This window comes from Protopterus annectens, chromosome 8.part0 (assembly GCF_019279795.1).
Source record: "Protopterus annectens isolate FY-2018-M chromosome 8.part0, PAN1.0, whole genome shotgun sequence".
Taxonomy (NCBI): domain Eukaryota; kingdom Metazoa; phylum Chordata; order Ceratodontiformes; family Protopteridae; genus Protopterus; species Protopterus annectens.
In genome coordinates, this window is record NC_056741.1 from 62,183,216 (window position 1) to 62,198,082 (window position 14,867).

The window sequence follows — 14,867 nt, forward strand, 5'->3', positions numbered from 1 at the left end:
GAGCACATATAAAGCAATTAAGATTCATTTCAAAAACTCTGTTTAATTCTGTATAAGAATAAAAGATTTTTTGTGAAATGATTACAGAGTACATTTGCAGAGTATCACACTACGGAGCTGTCAAGCTGTGGTAGTTGACGAGAATGTATACCTGAAAAACGTTGCCTTATGCAGGTGAATAAGCACTTTCAACTCCATTTAGTCATGTAGTCACTTTTATACATTCATCATTATGCTATGGATCCTGTAGTTATTTGGTGATGTAATAAATACCAGTACTTCAATTTCACTAAAACCAGAACTTTGCTGTTTAGCACAACAGGTGGACTACATCAGGTTTCTCCTAAATGAAATGCATGTTTGGACCATAAGAAAACGGACCCGTTCTCTGAGTTCAGATATCTCAGGCTGCAGTGAGACCCCGCACACTCTATAATTTATTTTACTGACTCAGTAGTTAGTCAACTGTCTGACAAATATCTTTTTCACTTGCAATTTTCTGAACAGTTTGAGCTGCACTTTCTTCTGAAGAGTCATTGTAAGAAGATTTCTGCTTGCTTGTTTTTCCCAAAAGTCAAAACTGCCTATAATATATTTCACAAGTTTTTTTTACAAAACCAGAGGATCCTTATGGAAAACAAAGTACAGTATGTAGATTTGTACAGTATGTTCTTTCTCTCTTCACTGTCATCCTTTCTTTCAACTGCTTAAGCTATTAAAGTCTTCTGAACAAAATGCATTGCATCATCCTGCCCTCACCCCAGCATAAAAACAGTTACATCACCCCCTTCAAGGACACATTGCTCCCTATAATGGCAAACTTCCATCATTTAGTTTCCTCCACAGTTTTCACAGTCCCCATCCATAGCTTCTGTCCTGCAGTAAGTAGCCCATATATTTATACATTTTGTTTGCTCCCATCCTCTGGGGCACTGCCTACAGCCTTCAACTAGTAATATATATACCTATATATATATATATATATATATATATATATATATATATATATATATTTCTTTTTTTTTTGGTTTATGTTAGTTCACCCAACAACATACAATTGCTACTACCCCCCCAGCCTTTTGCCACTAAATTAAAAACTTTTTTATAGGATATACATAAACTGTAACTGTTAGAATGTTTTTGACTGATTGCATGCTTAGTATCTCTTCTTTTTCTAATATTTTTCACATTACTCAGCTTTGCACAGGATAATCCTTTACTTTATTCATTGCTGTGACAGTAGTGACAGTACAAGTGAAGCACTTAAAGATCTGAGGTGCTAACAAGCTTTACCCCAATGCCTTGAGATCAGTGCGCCTTTGTCTGCTTACAAACTATTTGACTATGAGTAGGTTTCTTGCATCTAGTGAAATTACACATTTTTTAAATTCATAAAATAAAATAAATTCTTTCTGTTATATTTCATTGCATCATAGTTTTGTTCAAAATAAAAAAAAATGTTCACTGTGATCATTCCAGTTTTCTGGCTTACAAATTAAATAAAGAAAACAGTTGCTGGCCATTGGTTACTGTCCAGTAAAAATTAATGCATATGAGTGAAACGGTCACATGGCTAAGCAGAGCAAATGAGAGATATATAACATGTACATAATAAGTTTCTAAGGCAAACTGATAGCACTCTATACCAACTTAAGTTGTTTAACACAGGTTTTCATGAGTGACCCAGACACTCCAGTCCTTTAGATTATATAGTACCTCAGACTGTATCTCACATTTTTATCATAATGCCAAGGCAGAGATAGTTAAACAGTTTATCAAGAAACTTGCTTGTTGTATTATTAAAGCCTTAGCCAAAAAGTGATTAATAGTCTAAGGCTCTTAATACGTATCATAAAAGGACTTATTAACTGTGTTTTGTAAGGCTTTTTGATATAGGAGACATCACATATATGTTTTAATGTTTCATGGTCTTATTACATGTTTTACTAAGGACCTGCTACTGATGTTACTAGCAAACAAATTATTTGAGTTGTGTCATACTAGTAGTGTTAAAGGTTTATTATCTATTTGTTAAAGGTCTAAGGGTCTTGAGAAATGTGTGATTAAAGGACTGCTGAAAAAAGAAAGGGGGGAAGTAACTATTTTTTAAATGTATTATTTAACAACACAACAGGTATTTGTAATATTGCTTGGTTTGATAAATATCGCATTTGGATTTTATGTGTTATTTTGATATGTTATTAAATTGCTAAAATGTGCTCATAAGAAAGTGGCATATTATTATGATGTGAACAGCTAACTAAAATACAATAATGCAAAAAAAAAACACTTTGTTTAATGTGAATTTGACCTTTTTCTGATATATAAACTAAAAGCACAAATCTTTGATGGATTACATTGTTTTTTAGTACTGAAACTGTATGTCAAATATAGGTTTTCATTCCTTTCTGTGCTATTGATTGTATTCTTATTCTCGGGATTTATTTTTGTTTGCAATGACACATATAAAAAGGCACATATATGCATGCATCCATAATCTCAGGTTGTATTAAACTCGGTTTTATTTATTTTTTTGTGAGGTGACTCCTTCTTAAAGCACTCCCAGTCTATAAATGAAACACAGCAGAAACTTATATAGAGCCATGTGCATTGTTATACTATTGTTAATAAAATGTATTATTTACAGTTTAGAAATATATAAATGCTCACAGTAGCACGATGATGAATGATGAAATCCATATCCTAAAACAACAAACAGCATATCATAAAATATATTCCTTAATAAAAGTGCCCACTCCACTTAATAAAACTAAAACTAAACCATTTACCAACATATGGCACTACTCTAGTATGTTAGACTGCAAACATGTATTTTTATTAAATAAAAGATAATGCATTTCTGCATACTAAAAGTAATTCTAAACATTTCTACCTGATACCTGATGATCATGTAATGAGTATAGCTATAAAAAAGATTTGCTTTTCACCTTGTAGATTTGTATGCCTTATTTAATACTTTAAAGATGTCATTTGTTTAATTCCACGCTGCCATAATTTATTCTCTTCATGTTTGTCTAAATACCAATATCAACAAACAACTTGTCATTATATGCAAGTGTGTGTGTGTGTGTGTGTGTGTATGTGTACACACACACATACACACACACACACACACATATTTTATATATATATATATATATATATATATATATATATATATATACATATATATATATATATATATATATATATATATATATATATATATATATATGTATGTATATACATACACATACGTATAAAATGTGTTTGTGTTTGAAGTGCTTGTAGATAAGTAATATTAGCAATTACTATTTTATATAATGTGATTAACTCAATTACACATGCTATGATAGCAAGTATATAACAATTACTACCTAACAAGAATTTAACTGTGCTGCATTGAGCAATAACTAAATAGAGAGATAAAAGAGGAAAAACAGGCACAAAACAATAAAAACATCAACGTCATTCATGAGGAAAAATGACCTAGCCTTACAGGATTATACACTGATATTATACATTCTGAAAAGGAATGGCTAATATTCCCATTACAGTACAGTCATGGCAACATCTGAAGAGGTTTAACGTTGTATAGGCTACAGAAAAAATTAACAATAACCACATTTTATTTCTTGAGGATTGTTTTGCACCATCTTTGTTTTTTTATTTCTTACTGGCATCCAGAAGCTACTACCTTCAATCATGCACTTGACAATCTCTATAAAAGCACAGGAAAATATCTTGTACTTTTTTCTGAATAAGTATTCCATATATTTGTTCATTTAAAATCTGTTGTGATATCTAGAAGGAGATGTCTGTGCCTAAAGAAGGGGCAAACACCATCTTTTTTTAAGTGCTATGAGGTCTTCCTTACAAATTGTGTTACATGCTAAAACAGTTTAGCAATCCACAGAAACTGTATCACAAAAATGTATATTTTGCAACTGCATATATTTAATATTTGCATTCTGAGTTTCATAAAATATGTTTCAGATTTATGCTTCATGTTTTATAGCTGAAAATACTTACCGGGATGCTTGCCTGGTACTTTTTGTCAAACACAGCTGGGAGAGATCAGTACCCTAAATTTCTGGAGTTTTGAGTTACTCTTCAGATATGTTGCTCCGTGTTTCTTCATGCAGTAATGATAAATGTGCCCTTTTTGCTTATACAGGAAGACAGTCATAGCCTGTTTTTTTTTTATTTGGTCTCCTCCCTATGAGTCTCAGATAGAGATGATGTGTTAATGTGACCACCTGCTACTTAGTTGCTGTTTCATGCATTTCAGCTTCACTGACAATAGTTGTTTTACAGGGTAGGAGAAAACAAATGTGAAAGGCTATAATGTCCTTGAATGGACATATTTCACTCTAAAAATGAAACATTCCAGGCCTACATCTTAGCTCTGCAGTTTTCTCTGTCTCTTTGTTCTTTCACTTCCTCATTTAGATTTTTGTCAAGTCTGATGGTTAGAATGTGAAGCGTATAAAGTTAGGAAGCTTCAAGTTTAAATCCCACTGGAGCCCCTGGTTCAGTAAACAATCTTTGTTGTGTCATATTATTACACTAATTTCAAATGTGAGGCTGGAATTATAGAGTTTATGTCCAGGTAGTTCCAACAAAGAGGAGTTTAACAGAAGAGATTCCAGGTTTAAGATCTGCTTCAGCCACTGACTTCCATTGCAAACTTAGAGATTAGATTTGGCTGCACCAATAACGCTGCACCTTTGGGCATGTCACTTGGCTACTGACAAACAGGAGAAGGCAACCTAGGAGCAGAATGCCAATTTATCAATGCTGTATAGTAACTTCACTTCCATTTGAAAGTTTTGCAGTATAACCACATAATCTGTAGGGCTCTGTATATCTGGGTGTTCAAAAAAAACATTACTATTAGAGCTTTGTCTTTTCCATATGGTACACAAAAACACTTTAATTACTCTCTAATTACTACCATAGCATTGTTTCTTCGATATAAAGACAGTACAGAATTTTCTCTACTAACAAAAGACAAGTAAAACATAAAAAATATGGGAAAACAAAAACACTCTATTGCAGGACAAGCCACTCACCAGTGTGAAACTTGACTCTAGTTAACTGTCACTGTTGAAGTAACCCCCTGATCCTATGTGTAAAAATGGGAAAAGAGGTTGTGGAAGGATGGAATGAGAACAATAAAGTGAACCACTGCAGTACTCTTAACATCTGCTACCACTCTCCTCTGGAGACACTTTTACTGGTCCTGGAATCATCTAGGCTGCACTTGTATACAGTGCCCTTCTTTTGGGTAGGGGGGACACTGTCTCTGTGTAATCTCTCTGTCCAGAACTAACTAGTCCCACATGCCTGGAGTTTCTCTCCAATCATCTCTGACTCTTTGATGACATCATCACCTGCGGTTGACTCTTTGATGACATCATCACCTGCGGACCAATGCAAGCAGCAGGGTTCTTTATTTTCATTCATTGGCAGGTATCATGGTAATAATAGCGTCACCTAACTTCTTAATTCTAAGTGTATAAATTGAGCAAAACATTATAATAAAACATGAATTAGGGTAAGATGCTTGTCTCATAGCTCCAGTGTCTTGGATTTGGTCTGTTAACAGTAGGTCTAAGAGTAAGCACAGGAGAAAATTAAACATACTCCTCACTGGAGTGTCTAGATCCCCCACAAATAATCAACATCAGTCAGACATTCACACAGGCAAAAAGCCACTAAAACCTCTGTGCACTAAGGACAATATCACAGTTGTTTTTTTTGGGTCTATATCACCTTGTCGAATGATGCAAAGAGCAAACGCTCTTTCATCGATCCGAAAAGATCAAAACCCTAAAGAGTGAAGACATGAACCATCAATTTTTTTCCCAGGGAAAAAAATAGGTGGCCCGTCTTCAGGACTTTTCCATTTCCTTCACTATGGTGCGATCTCAGAGTTGGTATATTTATGTAGAGGGGGGGTGGGAGGGCCACAGCCCCCCAACATTGGGAGGTGTTGGGAGCTAAACCCCCCCACTTCATTTTGTGTTTAAACTTTTTTTTTCTTTGCAAAGAAATCGCTGTTCCGTGTCTTTGCTTTTTAGGGGTTTCAACCTTATCAGATCAATGAAAGAGCATTCACTCATGTTATCATTCAATAAGGTAATATAGACCTGTTATTTTGACAGTATCTTAAGTGGCATGTGAATAATTTCTCCTAACCACAATCATGTTCACTGGGTCTGCAAGGAGTAAAAGCACATTATGCACTGATTGGTGTTATAAAATATTACAGCAGGTGGTGGAACCCAGAACCAAATACTAGTCTCTTGACCCATGTCTGCCACACCCCAGTGCAAAGGTGGTCCTGAAAGAGTTCATCCACGATTTTGTAGGAGGTAACATTATTGATGCCCCCTCCATGTCTCAGGCACAGGGCAGCAAGGCAGGTGCTTATCATATTTTTAGATATTCCCACCTTCCTGTTTGCTGACCTGACATCCTGTTGTGATGCTACCATTCCAAGGTCTGCTGACCCTTTGTCACTGATTTAAAATAAATAACGAAACAATGCTTATATGGAAACGACTGCCAGATATTATCAAGGAACCTCTAGGAATTTTCTCCCAGTGGAAACAGTATTACCCCATTCCATCTTCTCTCTAGCAGCTTGGCAAACATTAAGAAAATGTCCCCCAGGATTTCCTTACACAAAGTAAATGTAGGCAATAACCATTTCCACTTCACATAACACCCAGTAAGTTGTCCCCCAGCTTTCTACAAACCACATCCCTCTCTATGACTTTGTACATCAGAGACGCACATCTCTCATTATACTGCTATTCTAGTATACACCTGAACTGAAAATACCTCTATGAATCCTCCTCAGGTAATCCATACCTCTTCTACAGCAAGGCAAAATTCTCCAGGTGTAAGCTGTCTGCCATTAATATTACCTGTATACTTTTTCCCTTACAATTCCATGCTTTCCAACAACACCCCACTTGGCCACTTTTATGTACTTCTGTGCCATCCCACATTCTAAAATCTGGTATCATCTTCAGGCTGTAGCCTGTTGTGGCTCCTGCCCTGAATACTTTTTTTCCCACTGTGGATACAGTACTGGTTACAAAGCCTGATGTGTTCACAGCATCACTCTATCCATCTCTCTACTGAAGCCTGAGTGAACTCCCAAAGAGCCCAAATGGACTCTATAGCCCTCTCCACTAAAAAAAAAACATCAGCCAAAACATTTTTAACCAAATAAATACTAGCTGGTAGGTACCCATGTGTAACAACCATACCCCCCCCCCAAAGTTTGCCACAATGAACACACCAAGAGCTTCTACTCCTTTGGTTGTTTGCATCCCAGTAGTATTTTAATGTACTTTTTCTGATTTTTTTATATGTTATGAGTATAGAGAAGTGCCATATGTAAAGCAGCAAGTGAAGATGGTTAAGCCATCATTTCCAACATTACCTCCCTTGAAAAGAGCTCTGGTGAAAAAAGTACATTAACCATATGACTACCCCAGTCTGGCAACAGTGCTTTCTATGTTGACTTTAGCATTTAGGCAGGGATTTGGCATATTGCACATTCTGTATATGATGCAATGCTGGACACATTCCGCAGCACCTGGCAAACCCTACCGCACAACAGATAAGTTGACTTATCCCAATTAATACCCTGCCCCATGATCATCCAAAAACCTGACAATAGCCTCTGTATGCCCAGCAGAGTATTTCATTAACTATGAGCTCAAAACCACAGTCATCTTCATAAAATAAGGCCTTCTATAACTGAATCTTTGGTCTCCAAGCAACAAAGTGCAGAGGCAAGGAATTCAGAAACAGAGTTAGAGGTTCTTCCTTTATCAGAACCAAAAAGGGCAAAAAGTGTATCCAAGCTACATACCCCTACATGGTAGATATAGTGAGGACACAGAATGATTTACATAATCCTGGCTACTAAACTCATATACAAATGTTACAGCCAGCACTAGAGTAAAAGGCCAAAACTCTCCCACTGCAGCACATCAAACTTCTATCCTCACTGTCAGATGCCTTCAAAAATGTAGAGAGAGTATACTAGCCATACGTGGCATTGCATTACAACCGGTCATAATGCACAATAGTTAGTAATCTAACCAAGTCTTGTCTACCTCTTCCCTTCATGAACACCCCTGCTACATCGCCCCTCTCAACCTTAACAACAAAGGCTTTATTCTAATGTATATATCCATGCCAGAAAGTTCATGTTGTAGTTTACCAATGAAACTGCATTGCAATTCTCTCCCTATGTCGCACCCTTCGACATTTTAGGAGTAGCACAGTTAGACTGTACATAAAATCTTCAGCAAATCCTACCATCTGCAGTAATACAGAACATCATATACAACCATCTACAGTACCACAGAACATTGAATCCTACCATCTGCAGTACCTCAGAAGATCAAATACTACCATCTGCAGTACGTCAGACCATCAAATCCTACTATCTGCAGTACCACAGAACATCAACTCTTATAATACACAGTACCGCAAAACATCAAATCCTACCAGCTACAGTACCTCAGAACATCAGTACCTACAATACACAATACCAAAAAACATGAAATTCTACCATCTACAGTACCAAAGAACATCAAATCCAACCATCTACAGTACCACAAAACATCAAATCCAGCCATGTACAGTACCACATAACATCAAATCCAACCATCTACAGTACCACAGAACATTAAATCCTACCATCTGCAGTACCTCAGAGCATCAAATACTACCATCTACAGTACCTCAGAACATCAGTTCTTACAATATACAATACCAAAAAACATCAAAGCCAACCATCTGCAGTATCTCAGAACATCAATTCCTACCATCTGCAGTACCACCAAACATCAAATCATACCATCTACAGAACCACAGAATACCATTTCCTATAATATATAGTACCACAAAACATTAAATCCTACCATCTGCAATACCACAGAACATCAGATCCTACCATCTACAGTACCGCAAAACATCAAATCTTACCATCTGCAACACCTCAGAACATCACATCCAGCAATCTACATTACCTCAGATCATCAATTCCTACCATCTGCAGTACCTGAGAACATCAAATCCTACCATCTACAGCACCACAGAACATCAGATCCTACCAGCAGGTCTATATATACCTAATAATAAACACCCTATTCCTACTCTAAAGCCTGGCACTTGCTCACTAAAGCAATTATATAAGTCAGCACTAAAAAATTAAAAGCACTACACCCTCACAAACTCCCCTTGAGTACCTTGTTCCCCATTGGCCCTTTTTTTCAATTATAAAGGAATTCCCAATACTATTCTAGCATGTCCAAAGGTCAGTTGTCAATCTCCTCTCCGGTCCAGCTGGTGAATCTGCGAATCTTGAGGCAATGTTACAACTGCCTCATGTACACAGACAACCCTCTCCTCCTCCCAACAAATTCCAACACATGTGAGAGATGCAACCATATAGCCAAACTGGAGGCTAAGCTCACTCAACTCAGTACTGGTGTAACCAGTCAGGAGGAGAAGGAAACCACACTCACTACAATTCCAGTCACACATAGACCTACCACAACAGCAAACCAAACACATAAACACACAAAACCATACTCGGAGGCTCTAAATAAAAATCTGCCTAAGCAGCAGAGACCTCCAAAGCAGACACCTAAGCAACCGCTACCCCAAAACAAAACACGTGCAACACATAGCTCACACAGCCAGTGTGCTGAACAGTCACAGCCCTTAAGGCTAAACAGCACACCTAATACACTTGTAATAGGTGACTCTATCGTCAGGCACACTGAAGTCCCGCTCACCAGGCTGAACAAGGAGAAGGTCACAGTGAGCTGCCTGTTGGGTGCTAGGATCCGCCACATAACACAAGCACTCAGGTCACTCCAAGGCAAGTACAAATATGACTCAGTCATTGTCCATGCTGGTGTGAATGACCTGAGACATACCTCCCTGGACTACATGAAAAGAGACATAGAGGAGCTCTCTGAGCATGTAGCCCAGGCCGGTATGACCCTGACCTTGAGTAACATCTTACCCTCACCAAGAATGATGCCACAATATGAAGACAAGATGATCAATTTCAACAATTGGCTTAAGTATTGGTGTCATTCAAAGGGGATCCAATGCCTGTCAGCCTGAGATGACATGCTTGACAAGCCACGATGCTTCGCTAGGGATGGCTTGCACCTGTCACCCCTGGGCTTTTGGATATTGGCAAAGGCTCTTGCCACCCCCATAGTGCCTTTTTTAGGCAAGGCTCAAAAGACAAACCCACCTCCATAGGTATCACAAGGGATAAGAAACTAAGAGTAATGCTACTCAACGCCAGAAGTCTAAACCTCAAGATGCATGCACTCGAAACTCTCCTTAGCATGGAGAACATCGATATCTGTGCAGTGACAGAAACCTGGTTCAAGGCTCCCGAAAGCACCCCAGCACTACCAGGTTATACCTCATACCATGCTTTTCGGCCCCAAAACTTGGACCGAACCACAAAAGGAGGGGGAGTATCGATATTCACCAAAGATACCCACACCTTCAGGTTGGTGGCACAGCACAAAGCATCAGAGACTATCCATGTGCAACTAACAGTGGGTAAAACTGCCTTCCAGTTTATAGCCTGCTACAGACCACCCTCCCAAACCCAGGAACCTCACTCGGCCTTCCTGAGAACACTGGAAAATATGAATGTCTCTCCAAACACCATTATATTGGGCGACTTCAACTACCCAAACATAGACTGGGAGCATTACTCTAGCTCCAACACCCTAGCCCAAAGGTTCCTAGAATTTATAAACTCAAATGCTATGGAACAACTTGTTACCACTCCCACAAGAGGGGAAAACATACTGGACCTGATCATCACCAACATGGGGGCTCTATGCTCCAGATCAGAAGTGTACCCCTCACTGGTAAGATCAGACCATAAACTAATCTCACTGGATATTCACATCCCGACCCCACCCCCTGCCCAGAAAACCACAGTGAAAAACTTCTCTAAAGCAAATTTCACACTCCTCAAAATCGAGTTGGAATCCTTCAAAGCCCACGGGCCTGTGGAAAATACGGCCCAGACTGCAGAATCCTTTACAGACGCATTCTATGAAGACCTTCAGGAATGTATGGATCATGCAATCCCAAATAAAACCAAGACCCAATCCTCCAAAGGCAGGTGTCCTGTCTGGTGGACCCCAGCCATAAACAAACTATACAATAGAAGGAGGAAGCTACTACATGATAGAGCAAAATCCCAAAAATGGAAGGCATCTCTGATCAGTATTAGCAAAAAACTATGGGCACTCATAAAATCATCTAAGGCCAGCTTCAAGAGAAAAATTGCACAGGACACTAAGGATAATCACAAGGCTTTCTTTAGTTATGTTAGGAACCTGGGTGGGAATTCCCAGATATGCTCAGAATTAGTCCAAAATGACAAAAAATACACCAAACCCACAGACATTGACAACATCCTAAACTGACAGGTTCAGCACAAACATCTCCCCCCTGCCCACCAAAAGGGCAAATATCTATCCCAGCAGAGTGCTGCCCCCCCGACATCTCAGATGCTCAGGTAAGAGCCACCCTCTCCAAAGCAAAAAATACAGCATCAATGGGACCAGACGGTGTCCCAGGCTGAGTCCTACATGAACTCCAAGAAGAGCTAAACCCAAACATAAAACTACTGTTCAGTCTCAGCCTTACTACAGGATATGTACCCAAAGAGTGGCGTACAGCAACAGTGGTCCCTCTCCACAAAGGTGGTGCCTCAACAGATCCTGGAAACTATTGCCCCATAAGCCTGACTAGCTTGGTCTGCAAAGCTATGGAAAGGATCATCATGGACCTCATAAATAAAGATATTGGGGACCTACAGACACTGGATCCTACCCAGTTCGGCTTTGTTAAGGGCAGATCCTGCCTCTTAAACCTGGTCGATTTCTTTGAAACAGTCACCAAGGCCACTGATGAGGGGAAGGTGGTCCACACAGCCTACCTGGACCTCGCAAAAGCCTTTGATACAATACCTCACTCGGGCATTATAGATAAGCTCACCAGCTTAAATATAAACCCCTATGTCACTAGATGGGTTGCAAACTGGCTCAAGGACAGAACCCACATGGTTAGAATTGCTGGAGCCATGTCAGACTCCAAACCAGTTACAAGTGGCATCCCACAAGGCTCAGTCCTGGGACCACTCTTGTTCGGTATATATTTCTCGGAGGTACAGGCCAACATGGAAGGACTGTGGCTGACCAAGTTCGCAGATGACTGCAAACTAGGCGCCATAATCGACTCTCCAGCCGACACAAGCATCCTACAAAAGGGCCTCATAGAAACAGACAACTGTTGCCAGAGCCATGGCCTCAAGCTAAACGCCAAAAAGTGTATAGTCATCCCCTTTGGCAAAAACAAAGTGCCCACAAATTACCATATAGGTGGTAATCCATTAAGTACGGAAGAAGTAATTAGGGACCTGGGGACCCAAGTTGATAGCGATTTCTCATTTGAAAACCACATGGCCAAAGTGGTTAGAAAAACATTTTATATAGCCCACCTAATCATGAAGGGATTCACATCTAGATCAGGGGAGGTCATCGTGCCTCTTTACTCATCCCTCATCAGGCCCATAATTGAGTACAATGCCCCTTTTGGGATGTACCTTACCAGACACCTGCAGCAACTGGAAAGACCCCAAAAGTACCTCACCAAGAGGATCAAAGGGCTCAAACAGATGCCATATGCTGCCCGGTTAAAGAAACTCCAGCTCTACTCAGTGGCATACCGCCTGCTTAGAGGCGATCTGTGCCTAACATATAAAGCCATGTCCAACCCGGAATAAATGGACATGCTGCACCTCAGAAAATCCAAATCTCATCGAGCTATGCGCTCGAGAGACTTGAACCTCAGCACTGAAATAAATAGGACATGCTGGAGGGACAGATTCATAACCCAGAGGCTCCCTTCACTTTGGAATAAAATCCCAGTCCAGGTTAGGCAGAGTCCCTCACTGACTCTCTTCAAGAGGAATCTTGATGAGTGGATGGGAGATCATAGGTTTACCCCGGGTATCACTTCTGTGTCACTGTTAGACAGAGGCACAGTATACTAACCTCGAAATAGGGCATAGCAAAATTCATTTAAAATGGGTGGCGAAAGCCAAACACACTCTGGCTAGGCTTATAAATGCCCTAGGGCAGATAGCCTAGTATGAACCTATGAACCTATATTAAATGAACAAACGCATAAAATGTTGAGTATGACATGTTTGACAGCTTTTAAGAGAAAGTTCATTTAAGTGAAACCCCATAATGTTGAAACAGAGAGTTTTGAAAAGTTATAGTTAGCAGCTGTCAGGAAGCCAACAGCTGATGGCTAAAATGGACTCTACACCATTAACCCCCCCCAAAAAAACAAAAACAAATCAACAAAGAAAATAAAGTGGGGGGATTTGCCCCCACCCCCCAACGCCCCCACTTAAATATGCCAACTCTGAGGTCGCACCACAGTAGAGGACTCTCATAACATTACACAGGGTGAATGATGAGACGCACCACAGTGGAGGTCTGTAAGAACGGCTAGACAAGGTGAACATTCTGATGTCACCCATTGGCTTCCTGATGGCTGGCCAACTATAACTTTTCAAAACTCCTTGTTTCGACATTCTTAGGTTTTGCTTAAATGAATGTTCACTTAAAAGCTGTTGAGCATGTCGTACTCGACTGACATCACCCATTGGCTTCCTGATGGCTGGTCAACTATAACTTTTCAAAACTCCTTGTTTCGACATTCTTAGGTTTTGCTTAAATGAATGTTCACTTAAAAGCTGTCAAGCATGTCATACTCGACATTTTAAGTGTTTGCTCATCTAATAGGGAACGCCTACCATCTGCAATACCTCAAAACATCAAATCTTACCATCAGCAATACCATAGAAATCAAATTCTACCATCTGCATACCACAGAACATCAAATCTTACCATCTGTGGTACCACAAAACTTCAAATCCTACCATCTGCAGTACCTGACAACATCAAATCCTGCCATCTACAATGCCATAGAAATCAAATCCTACCGTCCGCAGTACATCATAACATCAAATCCTACCATTTGCAGTACCAAAAAACTTCAAATCCTACCATCTGCAATACTTGAGAACATCAAATTCTACAATCTATAGTACCACAAAACATCAAATCCTACCATCTGCAGTACCTCATCACATCAAATCCTACCATCTACAGTACCTCAGAACATCAAACCGTACCATCTACAATACCATAGAAATCAAATCCTACCATCTGCAGTACCTTAGAACATCTACAATAAAATAAAAAATCAAATTTTACTATGTGCAGTACCTCAGAACCTGAAATCCTACCATCTACAGTACTACAGAACATCAAATCCTACCATCTACAGTACGTCAGAATATCCAACCGTACCATCTACAATACCATAGAAATCAACTCCTACCATCTACAGTACCTCAGAACATCAAATCCTACCATCTGCAGTACCAAAAAGCATCAAATCCTACCATCTGCAATACATCAGAACATCTACAATAAGATAGAAATCAAATCCTACTATGTGCAGTACCTCAGAACCTGAAATCCTACCATCTACAGTACTACAGAACATCAAATCCTACCATCTACGGTACACCAGAATATCCAACCGTACCATCTACAATACCATAGAAATCAAATACTACCATCTACAGTACCTCAGAGCATCAAATCTTACCATCTGCAGTACTACAGAACATCTAATCCTACCATCTACAGTACGTCAGAATATCCAACCGTACCATCTACAATACCATAGAAATC

At 39.3% G+C, this 14,867-nt stretch overlaps 1 protein-coding gene across 3 annotated transcripts in view; it reads right to left on the reverse strand.

Moving 5' to 3' along the window:
* Window positions 1–4,365, reverse strand: part of LOC122808646 — a 411,096-nt gene extending 406,731 nt beyond the window's left edge. For 2 of the 3 annotated variants that reach the window (XM_044079615.1, XM_044079614.1), the window contains exon 1: window positions 4,033–4,364. The gene's annotated coding sequence lies outside the window, so the exon portion shown is untranslated. Of the gene's footprint in view, window positions 1–4,032 lie in introns of all 3 variants that reach the window. The other variant, XM_044079616.1, reaches the window with a different exon arrangement.
* Window positions 4,366–14,867: the final 10,502 nt, after the last annotated feature.